Below are 23,241 nucleotides of genomic sequence, written 5' to 3'. Positions count from 1 at the left end.
ACATTTCATGCATAAATTCCGGTTGGAAATTCTATTGCGAACACATTGATACCAAAATGAAAGACCTAGGATGACAATTGAGGTGACCAGAATGAAAAGAGTGTATACATTTTATCGCTCTTGTGCGCTCCCTGGTAACACGCTCTCGCTTTCTCTGTTTGTTGCGGATGGTAAGCCGGGCTTTTGGAGTTTATATGCCTTTAGTCCTGTAGAGAATTCTATTGCGAACACATTGATGCTAAATTGAAAAACCTAGGATGAGAATTGAGGTAACAAAGTTGAAAAGGGTATACACTTTTCAGTATTATCACGCTCAGCTTTCTTTTTCTGGTACCCTTGGCCTACATTCATCTTGTCGGCGGGTGGAGCGCGCTGCTGTCTTTGACATTATATGCACATAGTTCTGTTGGGAATTCTATTGCGAACGCATTGATACCAAAATGAAAGACATAGGACGAGAATTAAGGTGACAAAGTTGAAAAGAGTATACACTTTTCAGTATTTCCGCACACTACCAGGGAATGTCCAAATAAAAATGGAGAGAGTGGAGGGGTAACTTGCCCAAAACGCGAAATTGTTTGGGGAGATTAACTTTCGTTCAATACTATTATGCAAGAGGAGCGACACATCTATGGTTCATCCAATAAAATCAGCAGACTTCTAGATGTTACTACTGCTCGGCTTAGACTCGGTTACAAGTATTTCTGGGAATTCTCATTATCTGCCGATGTAGACCTGACCAAATGTTAACTGTCAACAAAATTATTCGCACACCCTCCGTCACTATGTGATAGTGAATTCAGAGACAATTTTATAACCAATGTACCAACGATGTGTCAATATTTCATTCAAAATTATCTGGTACCAGAAATTTTAGCCAAAAATCCCCAGTTTGCTAACTGTAAGTAGTAACAAAGTGATTGTAACCTATCCACCGCTGCCCACTGGATGGGGGACGGTGTGCAGGACAAACATATCAATTGTGACACTAGCTCTCCACATATGTCAGTTGCTTAATTTAGAAACTGTACTTGTGATCGATCTCGAACCCATTGTTGATGTGACGACTTATACTGAATTTTGTAACTAGCTCATCAAGATTGTAACTTGCTTAGCTAAATGAATTGTGGGGTTCAGTCCCTGAGCCCATTATGTGCCTCTGCAACCCTTTCCACTACTGCCCACAAGATGGGTATGGGGTGCATAATAAATGAACTAAACTAACTTTAAGGCATCCTGAAAGAAAGCTTGGAGGGCTTGAAAAATTGCAGAACGAAGCCGTGAGGATAATCCTTGGGTGCCCTCGTACCACAAAGATACTTAATATGAGAAAGGAACTTAATATTCCGAGCGTTGTTTATCGTGTTACTGAAAATAACTGTCAAATTGGTATAAAAATGCTTAGGCTAGCTCATCCTAACCCTTGCACAGAAGCCCTCCAGAATTTCTTTATTGAATGTTGAAAACAACCCTCAAGTTGACTATTTCTGTAACATCATGCACTCCTGTATGTTAATCCCCACAATCACCAAGCCCACCCGAGTCACTCAAACATCTGCCACTACCCTGGATCACCTTTGGACTAATATAACAGCTCCCCTTACATCTGGGGTAATTTATGACAGAACAACTGACCACTTTCCTACTTTCCTCATAGCAAACATTGACACATCACCACCAGAAGCCAAAAAACTTTCATTCAGGCTACATAGTGAATCAGCTTTAGGCAATCTCTCTAATGCACTTCACAATATTAACTGGAAATCTGAATTTAATAATTCACAGGATATAAACTCATCAACTAACCTCTTTCTCTACAAAACTCTAAGCCTCTACAACACTCACTGTCCCCTCCTTACCAAACAAGTAACTGATAAAAGAAAAAATAACCCGTGGCTCACAAGTGGCATAATTAAATCAATCAACAAAAAACATGAATACGAAAAGAAATTTAGGAGTGGCCTAATTCTAATGGAAGTAGTTAAAAGGTACTCGTCAGTGCTTACCAGTATCATAAGAAAAGCAAAACTTTCATACTATGAGACTAGATTCAAAGAAGCAAAAGGCAACATGAAAAGCACATGGAATACCATCTCTAACATCCTGGGAACTAAACAACACTCCCACAACCTGATAACACTCTCTAAGGATGGCCTTACACTGTCATCTGACTTAGAAATGGCGAATGAATTTAAAAGCTTCTTTTCATCGATTGGTGCTAACCTTGCAAGTAAAATCCCACAGAGTCAGACACATATCAAGACATATCTCTCAGGCAGCTATCCAAACTCTCTTCTCCTCTCACCAGTCAGCCCGTCAGATGTTGTGTCCATCATACACTCACTAAAAACCAAAGCTGGGAACATCAGTGAAATCCCATCCATTGTATACAAGAGCGCCTCTCATATGCCCTTGCACCACCTATAGCTCTGCTGTTCAACAAATCCCTTGAGTGTCATACCTTCCCTGATATCATTAAAAACGCAAGAGTAACGCCAGTTCATAAAGGAGGTAGTGGATTATGTTGCATCTCTGCTTGCCTTGATGACTGAAAGAAAGCTTAAAGGGCTTGAAAACTTGCAGAACGAAGCCTTGAAGATAATCCTTGGATGTCCCTAGTACCACAAAGATACTTAACATGAGGAAGGAACTTAATATTAACTTAATAATAGAATATGAGTGTATATTCTACTGCATTACTATTTGTAATGATCCTCATATTGTGCTTCAGTAATCCAATGTATAACCCTGAGATGTTTTCCTAATTGTACTTAGGATTCCTTGTTCATTATTGTGTATTGTTCTGATCTGCTTTTGTGTCGAAAATTCTTGCATCGTACCTGTAAACAATTTTTTGACAATTTTACTGTAATTATCCTACTTAAAATCATCTGTACTTGTAAAGTAAAGCTGTAATGTACCTGTTAAACACTTTTTATCAATTTTACATTTAATTATTTCTCTAAAACTCTGTTTAAGAATTTGCTCAAAGATTAGTTTAAGGACTTGCCCGAAACGCTATATGCAAGCTAGTGGTTTTACAAGATTATAATTCTAACTTAAGCTCTATGTTGTCTCTTAACCCCCAATGTACGTTCTTGTATATATATAAATAAATAAAATAAATAAATAACGAGGGATCGAGGCATTAATGCGCAGTACGTGCTTCCCTCACCTGTGACGTCACAGCGCCATCTGACGACAGCATAAACACAGGCGGCCATTTTATGTTCCACCAAGATTAAAAAAAAAAAATAATTTTGCCCTGAGGGGCGAGTTTATTGGGCAGCGCCCAATGTGTTCGCAATAGAATGTTCTACAAGAACATGTATAAAATAAGTGACACAGAGATTATTGATGTGTGTATTTGTGTGGGTGATTATAAATATGTATGTGTATGTATATATGTATACGTATATATATATATGTACATGTATGTATGAGAGTGTGTACATATATAACATTAATAATTTTGTAACTAGCGTCAAAAATTGTTATTTGCTTAGCTAAACAAACTAGAGAGTTCAGTTCCTGAACCCATTATGTGCCTCTGTAATCCTTTACACCACCGCCCACGGGATGGGTATGGGGTGCATAATAAAGAAAGAAATTGAAATAATAAGGGTATGAAATGTATCAACATAAAACATTAATGTTAGTGGCCATCAGGTAAAATCAGGTTATTATTTGTAAAGAATTTAAATGAGTTAAACTAAATACGAACTTAATATGTTTTGCTAACGCAAAAATATATTCCCGAGGTATTGTAATTGCAAATAAATATTTAATACAATTATTTGTATCATTTTTTTTATTTTAGATTTCCGTATTGCTTGATAATATATAATAGCGTTTAGATAATGCTAGCGCTGGACATTCTTTAGGCTCGTTGCATGTTGTGGTAGTCGCCGCCATTTTAAAACCGTGTCGAGAGGGACTGCTGTTGGCTTATCCACAAAATCCTGCTGCATCTTCAATAGTTAAGGTAACTGTTTTCTTTTATTTGCTCTTAGACATGTGTAGGATATATATAAGCTTGTGGTGGTAGGCTGGATGGTGTGTTGATGGTGGTGTTGTGTTGATGGCCCTGGCTGGAGGTGTGTTGATGGTGGTGTTGAGTTGATGGCCCTGGAGGCGTGTTGGTGGCCCTGGAGGTGTGTTGGTGGCCCTGTAGGTGTGTTGGTGGCCCTGGAGGTGTGTTGGTGGCCCTGGAGGTGTGTTGATGGCCCTGGAGGTGTGTTGGTGGCCCTGGAGGTGTGTTGATGGCCCTGGAGGTGTGTTCGTGGCCCTGGAGGTGTGTTGATGGCCCTGGAGGCGTGTTGATGGCCCTGGAGGTGTGTTGGTGGCCCTGGAGGTGTGTTGATGGCCCTGGAGGTGTGTTGGTGGGCCTGGAGGTGTGTTGGTGGCCCTGGAGGTGTGTTGGTGGCCCTGGAGGTGTGTTGATGGCCCTGGAGGTGTGTTGGTGGCCCTGGAGGCGTGTTGATGGCCCTGGAGGTGTGTTGGTGGCCCTGGAGGTGTGTTGATGGCCCTGGAGGCATGTTGATGGCCCTGGAGGTGTGTTGGTGGCCCTGGAGGTGTGTTGGTGGCCCTGGCTGGAGGTGTGTTGATGGTGGTGTTGTGTTGATGGCCCTGGAGGCGTGTTGATGGCCCTGGAGGTGTGTTGGTGGCCCTGGAGGTGTGTTGGTGGCCCTGGAGGTGTGTTGGTGGCCTTGGAGGTGTGTTGGTGGCCCTGGCTGGAGGTGTGTTGATGGTGGTGTTGTGTTGATGGCCCTGGAGGCGTGTTGATGGCCCTGGAGGCGTGTTGGTGGCCCTGGAGGTGTGTTGGTGGCCCTGGAGGTGTGTTGGTGGCCCTGGAGGTGTGTTGGTGGCCCTGGAGGTGTGTTGGTGGCCCTGGCTGGAGGTGTGTTGATGGTGGTGTTGTGTTGATGGCCCTGGAGGCGTGTTGATGGCCCTGGAGGTGTGTTGGTGGCCCTGGAGGTGTGTTGGTGGCCCTGGAGGTGTGTTGGTGGCCCTGGAGGTGTGTTGGTGGCCCTGGCTGGAGGTGTGTTGATGGTGGTGTTGTGTTGATGGCCCTGGAGGCGTGTTGATGGCCCTGGAGGTGTGTTGGTGGCCCTGGAGGTGTGTTGGTTGCCCTGGAGGTGTGTTGGTGGCCCTGGAGGTGTGTTGGTGGCCCTGGCTGGAGGTGTGTTGATGGTGGTGTTGTGTTGATGGCCCTGGAGGCGTGTTGATGGCCCTGGAGGTGTGTTGGTGGCCCTGGAGGTGTGTTGATGGCCCTGGAGGCGTGTTGATGGCCCTGGAGGTGTGTTGGTGGCCCTGGAGGTGTGTTGGTGGCCCTGGCTGGAGGTGTGTTGATGGCCCTGGAGGCGTGTTGATGGCCCTGGAGGTGTGTTGGTGGCCCTGGAGGTGTGTTGGTGGCCCTGGAGGTGTGTTGGTGGCCCTGGAGGTGTGTTGGTGTTGGTGTTCTTACCTTTACCTTACGTGTTAATTTGTCCCTTACCTTAAGTTAATTTTTAAAATATGTATCTCATATTGACCCCCACCTCTCTCATGTTAGTTCAAACTATATTAAAGTCTTAAAAATATTATTTGGTTAACAAGTGTTTGAAATAAGCATAACTCCTTTTCAGCTAATAGAACAGTCCTACAAAAGCCGTCTCCAGTGAAGACTACACTTCACAATACACCTTCAATGCCATCAGTATTTCCTCATGAAGGTAATAAGTTAATTTTTAAAATGTGTATTTCATGTTGACCCCCACCTCTCTCATGTTAGTTCAAACTATATTAAAGTCTGAAAAATATTATTTGGCTAACAAGTGTTTGAAATAAACATAACTACTTTTCAGCTAATAGAACAGTCCTACAAAAGCAGTCTCCAGTGAAGACTACACTTCACAATACACCGTTGACGCCATCAGTATTTCTTCATGAAGGTAATAAGTAATTATTTAAAATATATATCATGTTGACCCACTCTCTCATGTTGACCCTCATTCTCTCTCTCATGTTGACCTCCCTTTTCTCATGTTGAAATTTGCTTTGTTAATTTTGTTCTGTCACCTCTTCTTATTCTGTGTGTATGTGTCTGTCTGTCTCTGTATGTCTCTCTATCTTTCTTTTCTTTCTTTTTCTTTATTTATTTCTTTCTTTTCTTTTTTCTTCTCTTCTCATGTTGGCCCTCCTCTCTCTCATGATAACCCCCCCCCCTCTCTGATGTTGGCTCACCCTCTTTCTGATGTTGGGTAGTTTAAATGTGATGTAGACATATAGTATAACTTATAATATTAGTATGCAGTAGTAAAAGCTCATGAAATTTGTTGATTATACAGTACAGTAGTTAGATTTTAGTAGCTAAATCTTGCAATCTTAAAGACAATGAGCTGGTCACGCCAAGTACTTCAGTCGTTAGGACTCCAAGGTCAAGGAATTTATTCGACCCAAAGTCACCAGACAAGAACGATGGGAGTTTGAAAGAAATGATGCAGAATATGAGTAAGTTTTGAAAGTTTAATTAATTTATTATGTAGCCTATAACCTATATGTACCCTATGGGTGATAGGCATAAGTTTCATGTTCAAGTAGACTGCAAACTGAGCAGGTTAGATTGCTGAATTTGCTTCCAATTATATAAGCAGTTTCATAATTACTAAGAAATTATCCCATTATCTATCACATCAGTCATAGCCTACTTTTTGGGTGCTTTCTCAGTGTCAGTTATTTTAAAATATACTTTATAATGCTTTTATTTTAAATGTACATTCAAGATATGTAATATAATAGCATGTACACTTTCTATATACTGTATAAATTTCCAAGTAACATGTTGCAGGCCATATACACTGAAGTGAATGAACTGAAAAGTGATGTGAATGAACTGAAAAGTGATGTGAAGATATTGAAAGCAACTTTGACTACAAAAGAAACAGACAAGATCATAGAAGATCTAATACCAAATCCTATTGCTGCAGAAGGTGATCTTAATGTTCTCAATAGGAAGTTAGCGGAATCGAGTTTCAGAACAAAATTTGTAAGTGATATTTTAACAGTAATGTTTCCTTCAATTTTTCATCTTAAATATTACAGATATTTGCTAATTTTCTAATTAAAATTTTTTGATAGTTCATGCAGAAAAGATAAAATTGCTAAATAATAAGAATAATGATATAATCTTGTTTATATAGGATAGGATAAAATATAACACTTACGTATTTGTAAATTATGTAATATTAACACAGTCTTTCACACTCTCCTGAGTGCTTTCTCAAGGTCTTGAGTGTATGGTTAGGATGAGGCTTACATTTCAACGACTATATTTCTCTTGCTAATTTTGTTAGTCGTTGAGATGTATCTCTTCATAACACACACACTTATCTGCTTGATGGGGGTCTGGGAGTTCTTCTACTCCCCAAGCCCGGCCCGAGGCTAGGCTTGACTTGAGAACTTTGGTCTAGTGCTTGGCTTGGGCTTGGTGATTGTGGGGATTATCATAGAGGATTACATGCTGTTATGGAAATAGTCAACTAGAGGGTTATTTTGTAGACCCAGGTCAATATTGAAATCACCTCCTAGAATGATGTGATTTCTGTTGAGATGTTATTTATGATAAGATGCCTTATCATAAGTTATGATATATATATATATATATATATATATATATATATATATATATATATATATATATATATATATATATATATATATATATATATATATGTATACATACACATACATACATACATACACACATACATACATACATACATACATACATACATACATACATACATACATACATACATACATATATCAAAATTATTAGTGTACTACATTTTTGTTGTTGCTTTTAGGTGTTGCTTTTAACCAGTGTACGTGGGTCTGATTGTGCAACCACGGTTCGAAGAATGATGAAGAAGATAGGAACAAACGGCCTGTGGTCATTATACAGCCTAAAAGGACAAAAGAAGAAATTAGCATTTCTAGAAAAACAAGAACTATATAATGTTATTTTAAGTGTGTAACAAAAAAATTAAATAATTTTTTTTTATTTAAAATTCACTAAAAAATTAAAATTTTAAGTTCAAATTAAGTGTACATTAAGTATAAATGATTATATTTCTATCACTTGCTCTTAAGATTGTTTCATTTAATAGAGGTTGGTCATAATTGTTCTCTGCTGCTAGTACTGTAGAACTGACTGACTTAGCTATGGGAAAATGTAAACTTAATTGGTTTATCCTTTACAGTATTTTGCAGTTTATTTCATGATCCTGTGGTTAATACTTGCATAAATAGTAGATTGCAAAATGCATTTTTATATCATTAGTATTAAATAATAATAATAATGTAAATAATTGACTTTTAAACAACGTACAATTCATTGGTCGGTGAAATTATATTAGTAATATTTTTTCATTCTTGCAAAGCCTCAATAAAGCCGTTAACATGTTAATATAAACTTGATCACCTTCCACTTTTTTTCTCATGTGCTACCTACATGTACGAATCCTTATTCCTAAATGCATATCTTGTTCTGAAACTTGTCTTTTATATGTTGTGTATCACTATCTCTGGAGAGTTTTATCTGATGTGTAAATTACTTTTAATTTTACAGAATATTATTGTTATACAGAATTTGTTATATAAATAACTGTTAATTTTACAGAATCATCTATCAACGCACATCCGCAAGTTAAGGTGGAAGACGTGACCTTTCAAATTTCTGAAGTACTGAAACATGCACCAAACAGGCCTGGTGGATCTAGGTACAAGGTAAAATAATTTAAATTTTTTTTTTTTTTACTAATTATCTGTTTATATATATATATATATATATATATATATATATATATATATATATATATATATATATATATATATATATATATATGCGAACAAGCCAGAATGGTCCCCTGGACAATATGCAACTGAAAACTCACACCCCAGAGGTGACTCGAACCCATACTCCCAGAAGCAACGCAACTGGTATGTACAAGACGCCTTAATCCACTTGACCATCACGACCGGACAAAATGAGGTGATAGCCGAGGCTATTTGAACCACCCCACCGCCGGCACTCGGATAGTTATCTTGGGCATAGCATTTTACCAAATCACATCATTCTTAGGGGCACACGTGAGGAACACAAATGCGAACAAGCCAGAATGGTCCCCTGGACAATATGCAACTGAAAACTCACACCCCAGAAGTGACTCGAACCCATACTCCCAGAAGCAACGCAACTGGTATGTACAAGACGCCTTAATCCACTTGACCATCACGACCGGACAAAATGAGGTGATAGCCGAGGCTATTTGAACCACCCCACCGCCGGCACTCGGATAGTTATCTTGGGCATAGCATTTTACCAAATCACCTCATTCTTAGGGGCACACGTGAGGAACACAAATGCGAACAAGCCAGAATGGTCCCCTGGACAATATGCAACTGAAAACTCACACCCCAGAAGTGACTCGAACCCATACTCCCAGAAGCAACGCAACTGGTATGTACAAGACGCCTTAATCCACTTGACCATCACGACCGGACAAAATGAGGTGATAGCCGAGGCTATTTGAACCACCCCACCGCCGGCACTCGGATAGTTATCTTGGGCATAGCATTTTACCAAATCACCTCATTCTTAGGGGCACACGTGAGGAACACAAATGCGAACAAGCCAGAATGGTCCCCTGGACAATATGCAACTGAAAACTCACACCCCAGAAGTGACTCGAACCCATACTCCCAGAAGCAACGCAACTGGTATGTACAAGACGCCTTAATCCACTTGACCATCACGACCGGACAAAATGAGGTGATAGCCGAGGCTATTTGAACCACATTAAGCATTTGGCACTGAGTTTTCCCATATAACAGGAACCGATGAAAGAGCATCCGAGGTCCCACACTATCTCATTGCCTGGGAGAGGATTGGAGTTCTGGTTGGTTAAATACCCCAGAATTCCTACCTCTCTTATGGCTTTGAAGTATAGTGTAGTGGATACAGCATGCAACTGCCACCTTGTTGGCCAGTGTTCGAGTCTCCTGGTGGGTTGAGTGTCTAAAAAGTTATACACTTCAGCTACTGGAATAGGGTAGTCTGTGCATTAAGCATTTGGCACTGAGTTTTCCCATATAACAGGAAGCGATGAAAGAGCGTCCGAGGTCCCACACTATCTCATTGCCTGGGAGAGGATTGGAGTTCTGGTTGGTTAAATACCCCAGAATTCCTACCTCTCTTATGGCTTTGAAGTATAGTGTAGTGGATACAGCATGCAACTGCCACCTTGTTGGCCAGTGTTCGAGTCTCCTGGTGGGTTGAGTGTCTAAAAAGTTATACACTTCAGCTACTGGAATAGGGTAGTCTGTGCATTAAGCATTTGGCACTGAGTTTTCCCATATAACAGGAACCGATGAAAGAGCATCCGAGGTCCCACACTATCTCATTGCCTGGGAGAGGATTGGAGTTCTGGTTGGTTAAATACCCCAGAATTCCTACCTCTCTTATGGCTTTGAAGTATAGTGTAGTGGATACAGCATGCAACTGCCACCTTGTTGGCCAGTGTTCGAGTCTCCTGGTGGGTTGAGTGTCTAAAAAGTTATACACTTCAGCTACTGGAATAGGGTAGTCTGTGCATATATATATATATATATATATATATATATATATATATATATATATATATATATATATATATATATATATATATATATATATATATATATAGATAGATAGATAGATAGTCAGTGTCAGACCACGGAGGAAAATTGAAACAAGAATTTTTCCGATGCAGGAACCACACACAGGCCCAAACATGGATAATCATAGCATAAAAATAGTAAATATTTACAATGAATTAGTGAGACAAATGTGTTCCAATGATCCTACTTAAATCGCCCTTTAATTGATCTATTAAAAATGGATCTAAGTTATATAAACCGCTGCTAATGTTCAATTTGCTTTCTTTTGTGATCTGTATCAAAGCAGATCCAATTATGTTTCTGTTATAGGTACTTTTACAATTCATTATTGAAGAAGCCATCTCCCAATCTATGTTTGGGCCTGTGTGTGGTTGCTGCATCGGATGGGCCAATAGGCCCTCTGCAGTGTCCACGTATTGTACCTCGCCTCACTCCACCATTCTCTCCTGCCTATTTATGTCCAGTTCTCGACCTGTAAATCCACTCGTTCTGAAGATGTCCTAATGTCCGAAGATGTCCTAATGTCCTAACAGCAAGTGTTTCTGTCAAATTCCTTAAGGAAATATCTGAGTTCCCCATTATGACCTCTCCACAAATCAGGTTTTCAACTGCTTCAAGCTCATTTTCTTCCAGATTATAATGCATTGCATACTTTAGTCCCAAAAAGACATGGTCACTTTTACCCAAGGGAGGGAGGTACTGAATGATAAATCTCTCCTCTTTCCTGGTAAATATAATATCCAGCATGGAGGGAACATCCCCTTCCCTCATATATATATATATATACATATATACATATATATATATATATATTATATATATATATATACATATATATATATATATATATATATATATATATATATATATATATATATATATATATATATATATATATATATATATATATTTGTGTGTGTGTAATTTATATAAACAAATAAATATTAATTAATTTTGTTAATATCTTTTCAGGGAAAACTTGCAAGTACGATTCGTATACAAGAGGGGCAACAAGAGGCAGAGGATGTCTACTAAGAAAATTCACAATTAAGTGTTTATCCTCACACTCTTGATATATGGTCTTCTCTGGTCTCTTTATTTTCTCTCCTCACAAATGTCCCTTTTTTTTAATTTCTTTTACGTTTCTCTCCTGTTTTTCTTGTCTCTTTTTATCTCTCCTTTCCTCCTCTCTTCTAACACCTCTCGTTTTCTGTCTCTTCTAGCTTCTCTCTTCCTTTACTTTTTACATTTGTGGAATTCACTTGCGTCGTTTTTATCTTGTATCTTTTTCTTATCTTGTCTTTCTCTTCCCCTTCTCTTCAATGTTCTCTCATTTCTCTCTCCCCTCTCTGTTGTTTCTATTCTGTCTTCTCTCCCCTGGCCTTAATTTTGTTCTGTCTCCTCTCTTCTTGCATGGTGCTAACATTTCAATAAATGATTTACAATTTGTACTTTTAGTCATAGAAAAACTATAGTGTTGTGTTATATAGTATATAGTGTATACTCAGGAAATTTTACTTGTTTTAGTTTTAAGTAACAATAACTGCTTGTGACGTCAGACTGATCTCAGCATGCCATGAATCACAGCCTGCTTGATGATGAATTGTTTGAAGGTGCTTAATTGTCAAGTTCTCTTGAATAATATATATTTTTTCTCTCTTTTTTCTTTCTATCTTTCTTTTTCTTTCTTTCTCTTTTGTTTTCTTTCTTTTGTTTTCTTTCTCTCTTTCTTTCTTTCTTTTTCTCTTTCTTTCTCTTTCTTTTTCTCTTTCTTTTTCTATTTCTTTCTTTCTCTGAAAGAAAGAAAAATCTTTCACTTTCTACATGAATATTATACTTAACTGTGTTTACATTCACTTGTAGATTTATATTTTTAGTTAATTAGTCCTAAACTTTAAGATTTTACTTTATAATTTGAATAAATGATTTATAATTTGTATTTTTAGTCATAGAAAAACTATAGTGTTATGTTATATAGTATATAATGTATACTCAGGAAATTTTACTTGTTTTAGTTTTAAGTAACAATAACTGCTTGTGACGTCAGACTGATCTCGGCATGACATGAATCACAGCCTGCTTGATCATGAATTGTTTGAAGGTGCTTAATTGTCAAGTTCTCTTGAATAATATATATTTTGTCTCTCTTTCTTTTTTCTTTCTATCTTTCTTTTTCTTTCTCTTTCTTTCTCTTTTTCTTTCTTTCTCTTTCTTTCTCTTGTTTTCTTTCTCTTTCTTTTTCTCTTTCTTTCTCTGAAAGAAAGAAATCCTCTCTTTCTCTTTCTACATGAATATTATACTTGACTGTGTTTACATTCACTTGTAGATTTTTATTTTTAGTTAATTAGTCCTAAACTTTTGATTTATAGATTTTTATTTTTAGTCATAGAAAAACTATAATGTTATATGTATACTCGGGAAATTTTACTTGTTTTAGTTTTAAGTAACAATAACTGCTTGTAACGTCAGACTGATCTCAGCATGACATGAATCACAGGCTGCTTGATCACAAAATCTATTGTGTTCACATATTGCATATATAAATTTTTATAGATTTTTAGATTTTTACTTTTATATTCTGTTATAGATATAGTCTATATTTCTAGCTATTACATATATTTTGTTGTATTACTCAATCTTAAATAAATATAATATTTTAATTCTCTTTTTGTACCCTATTTATTTGTAATTTACACGTACATATATAGGATGTCCATTTCTTTCTCAGATATGTCTTCTTTCTTTCTCTCCCTTTCTATTTCAGATATAATTTAAAAAATTATTATACCCTGATTTACCCTAAACGTTTTTTTGTAGGTAATTAAAATATTATAAAAAGGTTTTTTTAAATGTTATTTATTTACGTTCTAAGGTCATATATAAAAATTCTCAAAAAACATTTTTAAAACGTAATTATAAACGTGCTGAAAACAATGAAATGTTGTTTTTAGAATGTTTTAAAAACGTGAAAATGTTTGCTGGGCTCACTGTCCCCTCCTTACCAAACAAGTAACTGATAAAAGAAAAAATAACCCGTGGCTCACAAGTGGCATAATTAAATCAATCAACAAAAAACATGAATACGAAAAGAAATTTAGGAGTGGCCTAATTCTAATGGAAGTAGTTAAAAGGTACTCGTCAGTGCTTACCAGTATCATAAGAAAAGCAAAACTTTCATACTATGAGACTAGATTCAAAGAAGCAAAAGGCAACATGAAAAGCACATGGAATACCATCTCTAACATCCTGGGAACTAAACAACACTCCCACAACCAGATAACACTCTCTAAGGATGGCCTTACACTGTCATCTGACTTAGAAATGGCGAATGAATTTAATAGCTTCTTTTCATCGATTGGTGCTAACCTTGCAAGTAAAATCCCACAGAGTCAGACACATATCAAGACATATCTCTCAGGCAGCTATCCAAACTCTCTTCTCCTCTCACCAGTCAGCCCGTCAGATGTTGTGTCCATCATACACTCACTAAAAACCAAAGCTGGGAACATCAGTGAAATCCCATCCATTGTATACAAGAGCGCCTCCCATATGCCCTTGCACCACCTATAGCTCTGCTGTTCAACAAATCCCTTGAGTGTCATACCTTCCCTGATATCCTTAAAAACGCAAGAGTAACGCCAGTTCATAAAGGAGGTAGTGGATTATGTTGCATCTCTGCTTGCCTTGATGACTGAAAGAAAGCTTAAAGGGCTTGAAAACTTGCAGAACGAAGCTTTGAAGATAATCCTTGGATGTCCCTAGTACCACAAAGATACTTAACATGAGGAAGGAACTTAATATTAACTTAATAATAGAATATGAGTGCATATTCTACTGCATTACTATTTGTAATGATCCTCATATTGTGCTTCAGTAATCCAATGTATAACCCTGAGATGTTTTCCTAATTGTACTTAGGATTCCTTGTTCATTATTGTGTATTGTTCTGATCTGCTTTTGTGTCGAAAATTCTTGCATCGTACCTGTAAACAATTTTTTGACAATTTTACTGTAATTATCCTACTTAAAATCATCTGTACTTGTAAAGTAAAGCTGTAATGTACCTGTTAAACACTTTTTATCAATTTTACATTTAATTATTTCTCTAAAACTCTGTTTAAGAATTTGCTCAAAGATTAGTTTAAGGACTTGCCCGAAACGCTATATGCAAGCTAGTGGTTTTACAAGATTATAATTCTAACTTAAGCTCTATGTTGTCTCTTAACCCCCAATGTACGTTCTTGTATATATATAAATAAATAAAATAAATAAATAACGAGGGATCGAGGCATTAATGCGCAGTACGTGCTTCCCTCACCTGTGACGTCACAGCGCCATCTGACGACAGCATAAACACAGGCGGCCATTTTATGTTCCACCAAGATTAAAAAAAAAAATTAATTTTGCCCCGAGGGGCGAGTTTATTGGGCAGCACCCAATGTGTTCGCAATAGAATGTTCTACAAGAACATGTATAAAATAAGTGACACAGAGATTATTGATGTGTGTATTTGTGTGGGAGATTATAAATATGTATGTGTATGTATATATGTATACGTATATATATATATATGTACATGTATGTATGAGAGTGTGTACATATATAACATTAATAATTTTGTAACTAGCGTCAAAAATTGTTATTTGCTTAGCTAAACAAACTAAAGAGTTCAGTTCCTGAACCCATTATGTGCCTCTGTAATCCTTTACACCACCGCCCACGGGATGGGTATAGGGTGCATAATAAAGAAAGAAATTGAAATAATAAGGGTATGAAATGTATCAACATAAAACATTAATGTTAGTGGCCATCAGGTAAAATCAGGTTATTATTTGTAAAGAATTTAAATGAGTTAAATTAAATACGAACTTAATATGTTTTGCTAACGCAAAAATATATTCCCGAGGTATTGTAATTGCAAATAAATATTTAATACAATTATTTGTATCATTTTTTTTATTTTAGATTTCCGTATTGCTTGATAATATATAATAGCGTTTAGATAATGCTAGCGCTGGACATTCTTTAGGCTCGTTGCATGTTGTGGTAGTCGCCGCCATTTTAAAACCGTGTCGAGAGGGACTGCTGTTGGCTTATCCACAAAATCCTGCAGCATCTTCAATAGTTAAGGTAACTGTTTTCTTTTATTTGCTCTTAGACATGTGTAGTATATATATAAGCTTGTGGTGGTAGGCTGGATGGTGTGTTGATGGTGGTGTTGTGTTGATGGCCCTGGCTGGAGGTGTGTTGATGGTGGTGTTGAGTTGATGGCCCTGGAGGCGTTTTGGTGGCCCTGGAGGTGTGTTGGTGGCCCTGGAGGTGTGTTGGTGGCCCTGGAGGTGTGTTGGTGGCCCTGGAGGTGCGTTGATGGCCCTGGAGGTGTGTTGGTGGCCCTGGAGGTGTGTTGATGGCCCTGGAGGTGTGTTGGTGGCCCTGGAGGTGTGTTGATGGCCCTGGAGGCGTGTTGATGGCCCTGGAGGTGTGTTGGTGGCCCTGGAGGTGTGTTGGTGGCCCTGGAGGTGTGTTGGTGGTCCTGGAGGTGTGTTGGTGGCCCTGGAGGTGTGTTGATGGCCCTGGAGGTGTGTTGATGGCCCTGGAGGTGTGTTGGTGGCCCTGGAGGCGTGTTGATGGCCCTGGAGGTGTGTTGGTGGCCCTGGAGGTGTGTTGGTGGCCCTGGAGGTGTGTTGATGGCCCTGGAGGCGTGTTGGTGGCCCTGGAGGTGTGTTGGTGGCCCTGGCTGGAGGTGTGTTGATGGTGGTGTTGTGTTGATGGCCCTAGAGGCGTGTTGATGGCCCTGGAGGCGTGTTGGTGGCCCTGGAGGTGTGTTGGTGGCCCTGGAGGTGTGTTGGTGGCCCTGGAGGTGTGTTGGTGGCCCTGGAGGTGTGTTGGTGGCCCTGGAGGTGTGTTGGTGGCCCTGGCTGGAGGTGTGTTGATGGTGGTGTTGTGTTGATGGCCCTGGAGGCGTGTTGATGGCCCTGGAGGCGTGTTGGTGGCCCTGGAGGTGTGTTGGTGGCCCTGGAGGTGTGATGGTGGCCCTGGAGGTGTGTTGGTGGCCCTGGAGGTGTGTTGGTGGCCCTGGCTGGAGGTGTGTTGATGGTGGTGTTGTGTTGATGGCCCTGGAGGCGTGTTGATGGCCCTGGAGGCGTGTTGGTGGCCCTGGAGGTGTGTTGGTGGCCCTGGAGGTGTGTTGGTGGCCCTGGAGGTGTGTTGGTGGCCCTGGAGGTGTGTTGGTGCCCCTGGAGGTGTGTTGGTGGCCCTGGAGGTGTGTTGGTGGCCCTGGAGGTGTGTTGGTGGCCCTGGCTGGAGGTGTGTTGATGGTGGTGTTGTGTTGATGGCCCTGGAGGCGTGTTGATGGCCCTGGAGGTGTGTTGGTGGCCCTGGAGGTGTGTTGGTGGCCCTGGAGGTGTGTTGGTGGCCCTGGAGGTGTGTTGGTGGCCCTGGCTGGAGGTGTGTTGATGGTGGTGTTGTGTTGATGGCCTTGGAGGCGTGTTGATGGCCCTGGAGGTGTGTTGGTGGCCCTGGAGGTGTGTTGGTGGCCCTGGAGGTGTGTTGGTGGCCCTGGAGGTGTGTTGGTGGCCCTGGCTGGAGGTGTGTTGATGGTGGTGTTGTGTTGATGGCCCTGGAGGCGTGTTGATGGCCCTGGAGGTGTGTTGGTGGCCCTGGAGGTATGTTGATGGCCCTGGAGGCGTGTTGATGGCCCTGGAGGTGTGTTGGTGGCCCTGGAGGTGTGTTGGTGGCCCTGGAGGTGTGTTGGTGGCCCTTGCTGGAGGTGTGTTGATGGTGGTGTTGTGTTGATGGCCCTGGAGGCGTGTTGATGGCCCTGGAGGTGTGTTGGTGGCCCTGGAGGTGTGTTGGTGGCCCTGGAGGTGTGTTGGTGGCCCTGGAGGTGTGTTGGTGTTGGTGTTCTTACCTTTACCTTACGTGTTAATTTGTCCCTTACCTTAAGTTAATTTTTAAAATATGTATCTCATATTGACCCCCACCTCTCTCATGTTAGTTCAAACTATATTAAAGTCTTAAAAATATTATTTGGTTAACAAGTGTTTGAAATAAGCATAACTCCTTTTCAGCTAATAGAACAGTCCTACAAAAGCCGTCTCCAGTGAAGACTACACTTCACAATACACCTTCAACGCCATCAGTATTTCCTCATGAAGGTAATAAGTTAATTTTTAAAATGTGTATTTCATGTTGACCCCCACCTCTCTCATGTTAGTTCAAACTATATTAAAGTCTGAAAAATATTATTTGGTTAACAAGTGTTTGAAATAAACATAACTACTTTTCAGCTAATAGAACAGTCCTACAAAAGCAGTCTCCAGTGAAGACTACACTTCACAATACACCGTTGACGCCATCAGTATTTCTTCATGAAGGTAATAAGTAATTATTTAAAATATATATCATGTTGACCCACTCTCTCATGTTGACCCTCATTCTCTCTCTCATGTTGACCTCCCTTTTCTCATGTTGAAATTTGTTTTGTTAATTTTGTTCTGTCACCTCTTCTTATTCTGTGTGTATGTGTCTGTCTGTCTCTGTATGTCTCTCTATCTTTCTTTTCTTTCTTTTTCTTTATTTATTTCTTTCTTTTCTTTTTTCTTCTCTTCTCATGTTGGCCCTCCTCTCTCTCATGATAACCCCCCCCCCTCTCTGATGTTGGCTCACCCTCTTTCTGATGTTGGGTAGTTTAAATGTGATGTAGACATATAGTATAACTTATAATATTAGTATGCAGTAGTAAAAGCTCATGAAATTTGTTGATTATACAGTACAGTAGTTAGATTTTAATAGCTAAATCTTGCAATCTTAAAGACAATGAGCTGGTCACGCCAAGTACTTCAGTCGTTAGGACTCCAAGGTCAAGGAATTTATTCGACCCAAAGTCACCAGACAAGAACGATGGGAGTTTGAAAGAAATGATGCAGAATATGAGTAAGTTTTGAAAGTTTAATTAATTTATTATGTAGCCTATAACCTATATGTACCCTATGGGTGATAGGCATAAGTTTCATGTTCAAGTAGACTGCAAACTGAGCAGGTTAGATTGCTGAATTTGCTTCCAATTATATAAGCAGTTTCATAATTACTAAGAAATTATCCCATTATCTATCACATCAGTCATAGCCTACTTTTTGGGTTCTTTCTCAGTGTCAGTTATTTTAAAATATACTTTATAATGCTTTTATTTTAAATGTACATTCAAGATATGTAATATAATAGCATGTACACTTTCTATATACTGTATAAATTTCCAGGTAACATGTTGCAGGCCATATACACTGAAGTGAATGAACTGAAAAGTGATGTGAATGAACTGAAAAGTGATGTGAAGATATTGAAAGCAACTTTGACTACAAAAGAAACAGACAAGATCATAGAAGATCTAATACCAAATCTTATTGCTGCAGAAGGTGATCTTAATGTTCTCAATAGGAAGTTAGCGGAATCGAGTTTCAGAACAAAATTTGTAAGTGGTATTTTAAAAGTAATGTTTCCTTCAATTTTTCATCTTAAATATTACAGATATTTGCTAATTTTCTAATTAAAATTTTTTGATAGTTCATGCAGAAAAGATAAAATTGCTAAATAATAAGAATAATGATATAATCTTGTTTATATAGGATAGGATAAAATATAACACTTACGTATTTGTAAATTATGTAATATTAACACAGAGTCTTTCACACTCTCCTGAGTGCTTTCTCAAGGTCTTGAGTGTATGGTTAGGATGAGGCTTACATTTCAACGACTATATTTCTCTTGCTAATTTTGTTAGTCGTTGAGATGTATCTCTTCATAACACACACACTTATCTGCTTGATGGGGGTCTGGGAGTTCTTCTACTCCCCAAGCCCGGCCCGAGGCTAGGCTTGACTTGAGAACTTTGGTCTAGTGCTTGGCTTGGGCTTGGTGATTGTGGGGATTATCATAGAGGATTACATGCTGTTATGGAAATAGTCAACTAGAGGGTTATTTTGTAGACCCAGGTCAATATTGAAATCACCTCCTAGAATGATGTGATTTTTGTTGAGATGTTATTTATGATAAGATGCCTTATCATAAGTTATGATATATATATATATATATATATATATATATATATATATATATATATATATATATATATATATATATATATATATATATATATATATATATATATATATATATATATATATATTTTATTAAATATGACCGAAAAAGTAAGATTAATAATTCTAACACGAATTTTCTCAATCTTTCGTACATTATGCTTCACTGTTGGAGGTAAATAAAAAATCACTTCTCCAAAATTCATTTTTATTTCTAGTCTGACGCGACACGGGCGCGTTTCGTAAAACTTATTACATTTTCAAAGACTTCACAAATACACAACTGATTAGAACTTGCGTTTCCCTGATTTTATATCTACATTTGAGTGAGGTGGGAAGGGTGATGTGGCATTACATTTGAGTAAGGTGGGAAGGATGATGTGGCATTAGAGGATATTAATAGGGTATTAAAAGTATCAACACAAGACAGAACACAAAACAATGGATATTGAATAGAAGTGTTTGTAGAAAGCCTATTGGTCCATATTTCTTGATGCTTCTATATTGGAGTGGAGTCTTGAGGTGGGTAGAATATAGTTGTGCAATAATTGGCTGTTGATTGCTGGTGTTGACTTCTTGATGTGTAGTGCCTCGCAAACGTCGAGCCGCCTGCTATCGCTGTATCTATCGATGATTTCTGTGTTGTTTACTAGGATTTCTCTGGCGATGGTTTGGTTATGGGAAGAGATTATATGTTCCTTAATGGAGCCCTGTTGTTTATGCATCGTTAAACGCCTAGAAAGAGATGTTGTTGTCTTGCCTATATACTGGGTTTTTTGGAGCTTACAGTCCCCAAGTGGGCATTTGAAGGCATAGACGACGTTAGTCTCTTTTAAAGCGTTCTGTTTCGTGTCTGGAGAGTTTCTCATGAGTAGGCTGGCCGTTTTTCTGGTTTTATAGTAAATCGTCAGTTGTATCCTCTGATTTTTGTCTGTAGGGATAACGTTTCTATTAACAATATCTTTCAGGACCCTTTCCTCTGTTTTATGAGCTGTGGAAAAGAAGTTCCTGTAAAATAGTCTAATAGGGGGTATAGGTGTTGTGTTAGTTGTCTCTTCGGAGGTTGCATGGCTTTTCACTTTCCTTCTTATGATGTCTTCGATGAAACCATTGGAGAAGCCGTTATTGACTAGAACCTGCCTTACCCTACAGAGTTCTTCGTCGACTTGCTTCCATTCTGAGCTGTGGCTGAGAGCACGGTCGACGTATGCGTTAACAACACTCCTCTTGTACCTGTCAGGGCAGTCGCTGTTGGCATTTAGGCACATTCCTATGTTTGTTTCCTTTGTGTAGACTGCAGTGTGGAAACCTCCGCCCTTTTCCATGACTGTTACATCTAGAAAAGGCAGCTTCCCATCCTTTTCCGTCTCGTAAGTGAAACGCAGCACGGAACTCTGCTCAAATGCCTCCTTCAGCTCCTGCAGATGTCTGACATCAGGTACCTGTGTAAAAATGTCGTCAACATACCTGCAGTATATGGCCGGTTTCAAGTTCATGTCGACTAAGACTTTTTGCTCGATGGTACCCATGTAGAAGTTTGCAAACAGGACACCTAGGGGAGAACCCATAGCGACCCCATCTACTTGCTTATACATGTGCCCATCCGGGCTCAAGAAGGGTGCCTCTTTAGTACAAGCTTGGAGTAGTTTCCTCAGAATACTTTCTGGCATGTCAAGAGGAGTACAGGCTGGATCACGATACACTCTGTCGGCTATCATTCCGATTGTCTCGTCCACAGGTACGTTGGTAAACAGCGATTCTACGTCCGATTCTACGGTACGTTGGTAAACAGCGACGTAGAATCGCTGTTTACCAACGTACCTGTGGACGAGACAATCGGAATGATAGCCGACAGAGTGTATCGTGATCCAGCCTGTACTCCTCTTGACATGCCAGAAAGTATTCTGAGGAAACTACTCCAAGCTTGTACTAAAGAGGCACCCTTCTTGAGCCCGGATGGGCACATGTATAAGCAAGTAGATGGGGTCGCTATGGGTTCTCCCCTAGGTGTCCTGTTTGCAAACTTCTACATGGGTACCATCGAGCAAAAAGTCTTAGTCGACATGAACTTGAAACCGGCCATATACTGCAGGTATGTTGACGACATTTTTACACAGGTACCTGATGTCAGACATCTGCAGGAGCTGAAGGAGGCATTTGAGCAGAGTTCCGTGCTGCGTTTCACTTACGAGACGGAAAAGGATGGGAAGCTGCCTTTTCTAGATGTAACAGTCATGGAAAAGGGCGGAGGTTTCCACACTGCAGTCTACACAAAGGAAACAAACATAGGAATGTGCCTAAATGCCAACAGCGACTGCCCTGACAGGTACAAGAGGAGTGTTGTTAACGCATACGTCGACCGTGCTCTCAGCCACAGCTCAGAATGGAAGCAAGTCGACGAAGAACTCTGTAGGGTAAGGCAGGTTCTAGTCAATAACGGCTTCTCCAATGGTTTCATCGAAGACATCATAAGAAGGAAAGTGAAAAGCCATGCAACCTCCGAAGAGACAACTAACACAACACCTATACCCCCTATTAGACTATTTTACAGGAACTTCTTTTCCACAGCTCATAAAACAGAGGAAAGGGTCCTGAAAGATATTGTTAATAGAAACGTTATCCCTACAGACAAAAATCAGAGGATACAACTGACGATTTACTATAAAACCAGAAAAACGGCCAGCCTACTCATGAGAAACTCTCCAGACACGAAACAGAACGCTTTAAAAGAGACTAACGTCGTCTATGCCTTCAAATGCCCACTTGGGGACTGTAAGCTCCAAAAAACCCAGTATATAGGCAAGACAACAACATCTCTTTCTAGGCGTTTAACGATGCATAAACAACAGGGCTCCATTAAGGAACATATAATCTCTTCCCATAACCAAACCATCGCCAGAGAAATCCTAGTAAACAACACAGAAATCATCGATAGATACAGCGATAGCAGGCGGCTCGACGTTTGCGAGGCACTACACATCAAGAAGTCAACACCAGCAATCAACAGCCAATTATTGCACAACTATATTCTACCCACCTCAAGACTCCGCTCCAATATAGAAGCATCAAGAAATATGGACCAATAGGCTTTCTACAAACACTTCTATTCAATATCCATTGTTTCGTGTTCTGTCTTGTGTTGATACTTTTAATACCCTATTAATATCCTCTAATGCCACATCATCCTTCCCACCTTACTCAAATGTAATGCCACATCACCCTTCCCACCTCACTCAAATGTAGATATAAAATCAGGGAAACGCAAGTTCTAATCAGTTGTGTATTTGTGAAGTCTTTGAAAATGTAATAAGTTTTACGAAACGCGCCCGTGTCGCGTCAGACTAGAAATAAAAATGAATTTTGGAGAAGTGATTTTTGATTTACCTCCAACAGTGAAGCATAATGTACGAAAGATTGAGAAAATTCGTGTTAGAATTATTAATCT

General features: G+C 39.4%; 1 long non-coding RNA gene across 1 annotated transcript; it reads left to right on the top strand.

The window, feature by feature from the left end:
• The first annotated feature begins 17,750 nt into the window (after positions 1-17,750).
• Positions 17,751-19,164, top strand: LOC138371968 (uncharacterized). Its single transcript, XR_011230595.1, has 4 exons — positions 17,751-17,858; positions 17,991-18,077; positions 18,517-18,636; positions 18,960-19,164. It is a non-coding gene; the product is annotated as an uncharacterized lncRNA (long non-coding RNA).
• Positions 19,165-23,241: the final 4,077 nt, after the last annotated feature.

This window comes from Procambarus clarkii, chromosome 37 (genome assembly GCF_040958095.1).
Source record: "Procambarus clarkii isolate CNS0578487 chromosome 37, FALCON_Pclarkii_2.0, whole genome shotgun sequence".
NCBI classification, from domain to species: Eukaryota; Metazoa; Arthropoda; class Malacostraca; order Decapoda; family Cambaridae; genus Procambarus; species Procambarus clarkii.
This window is presented reverse-complemented; position numbering and strand designations above follow the sequence as displayed.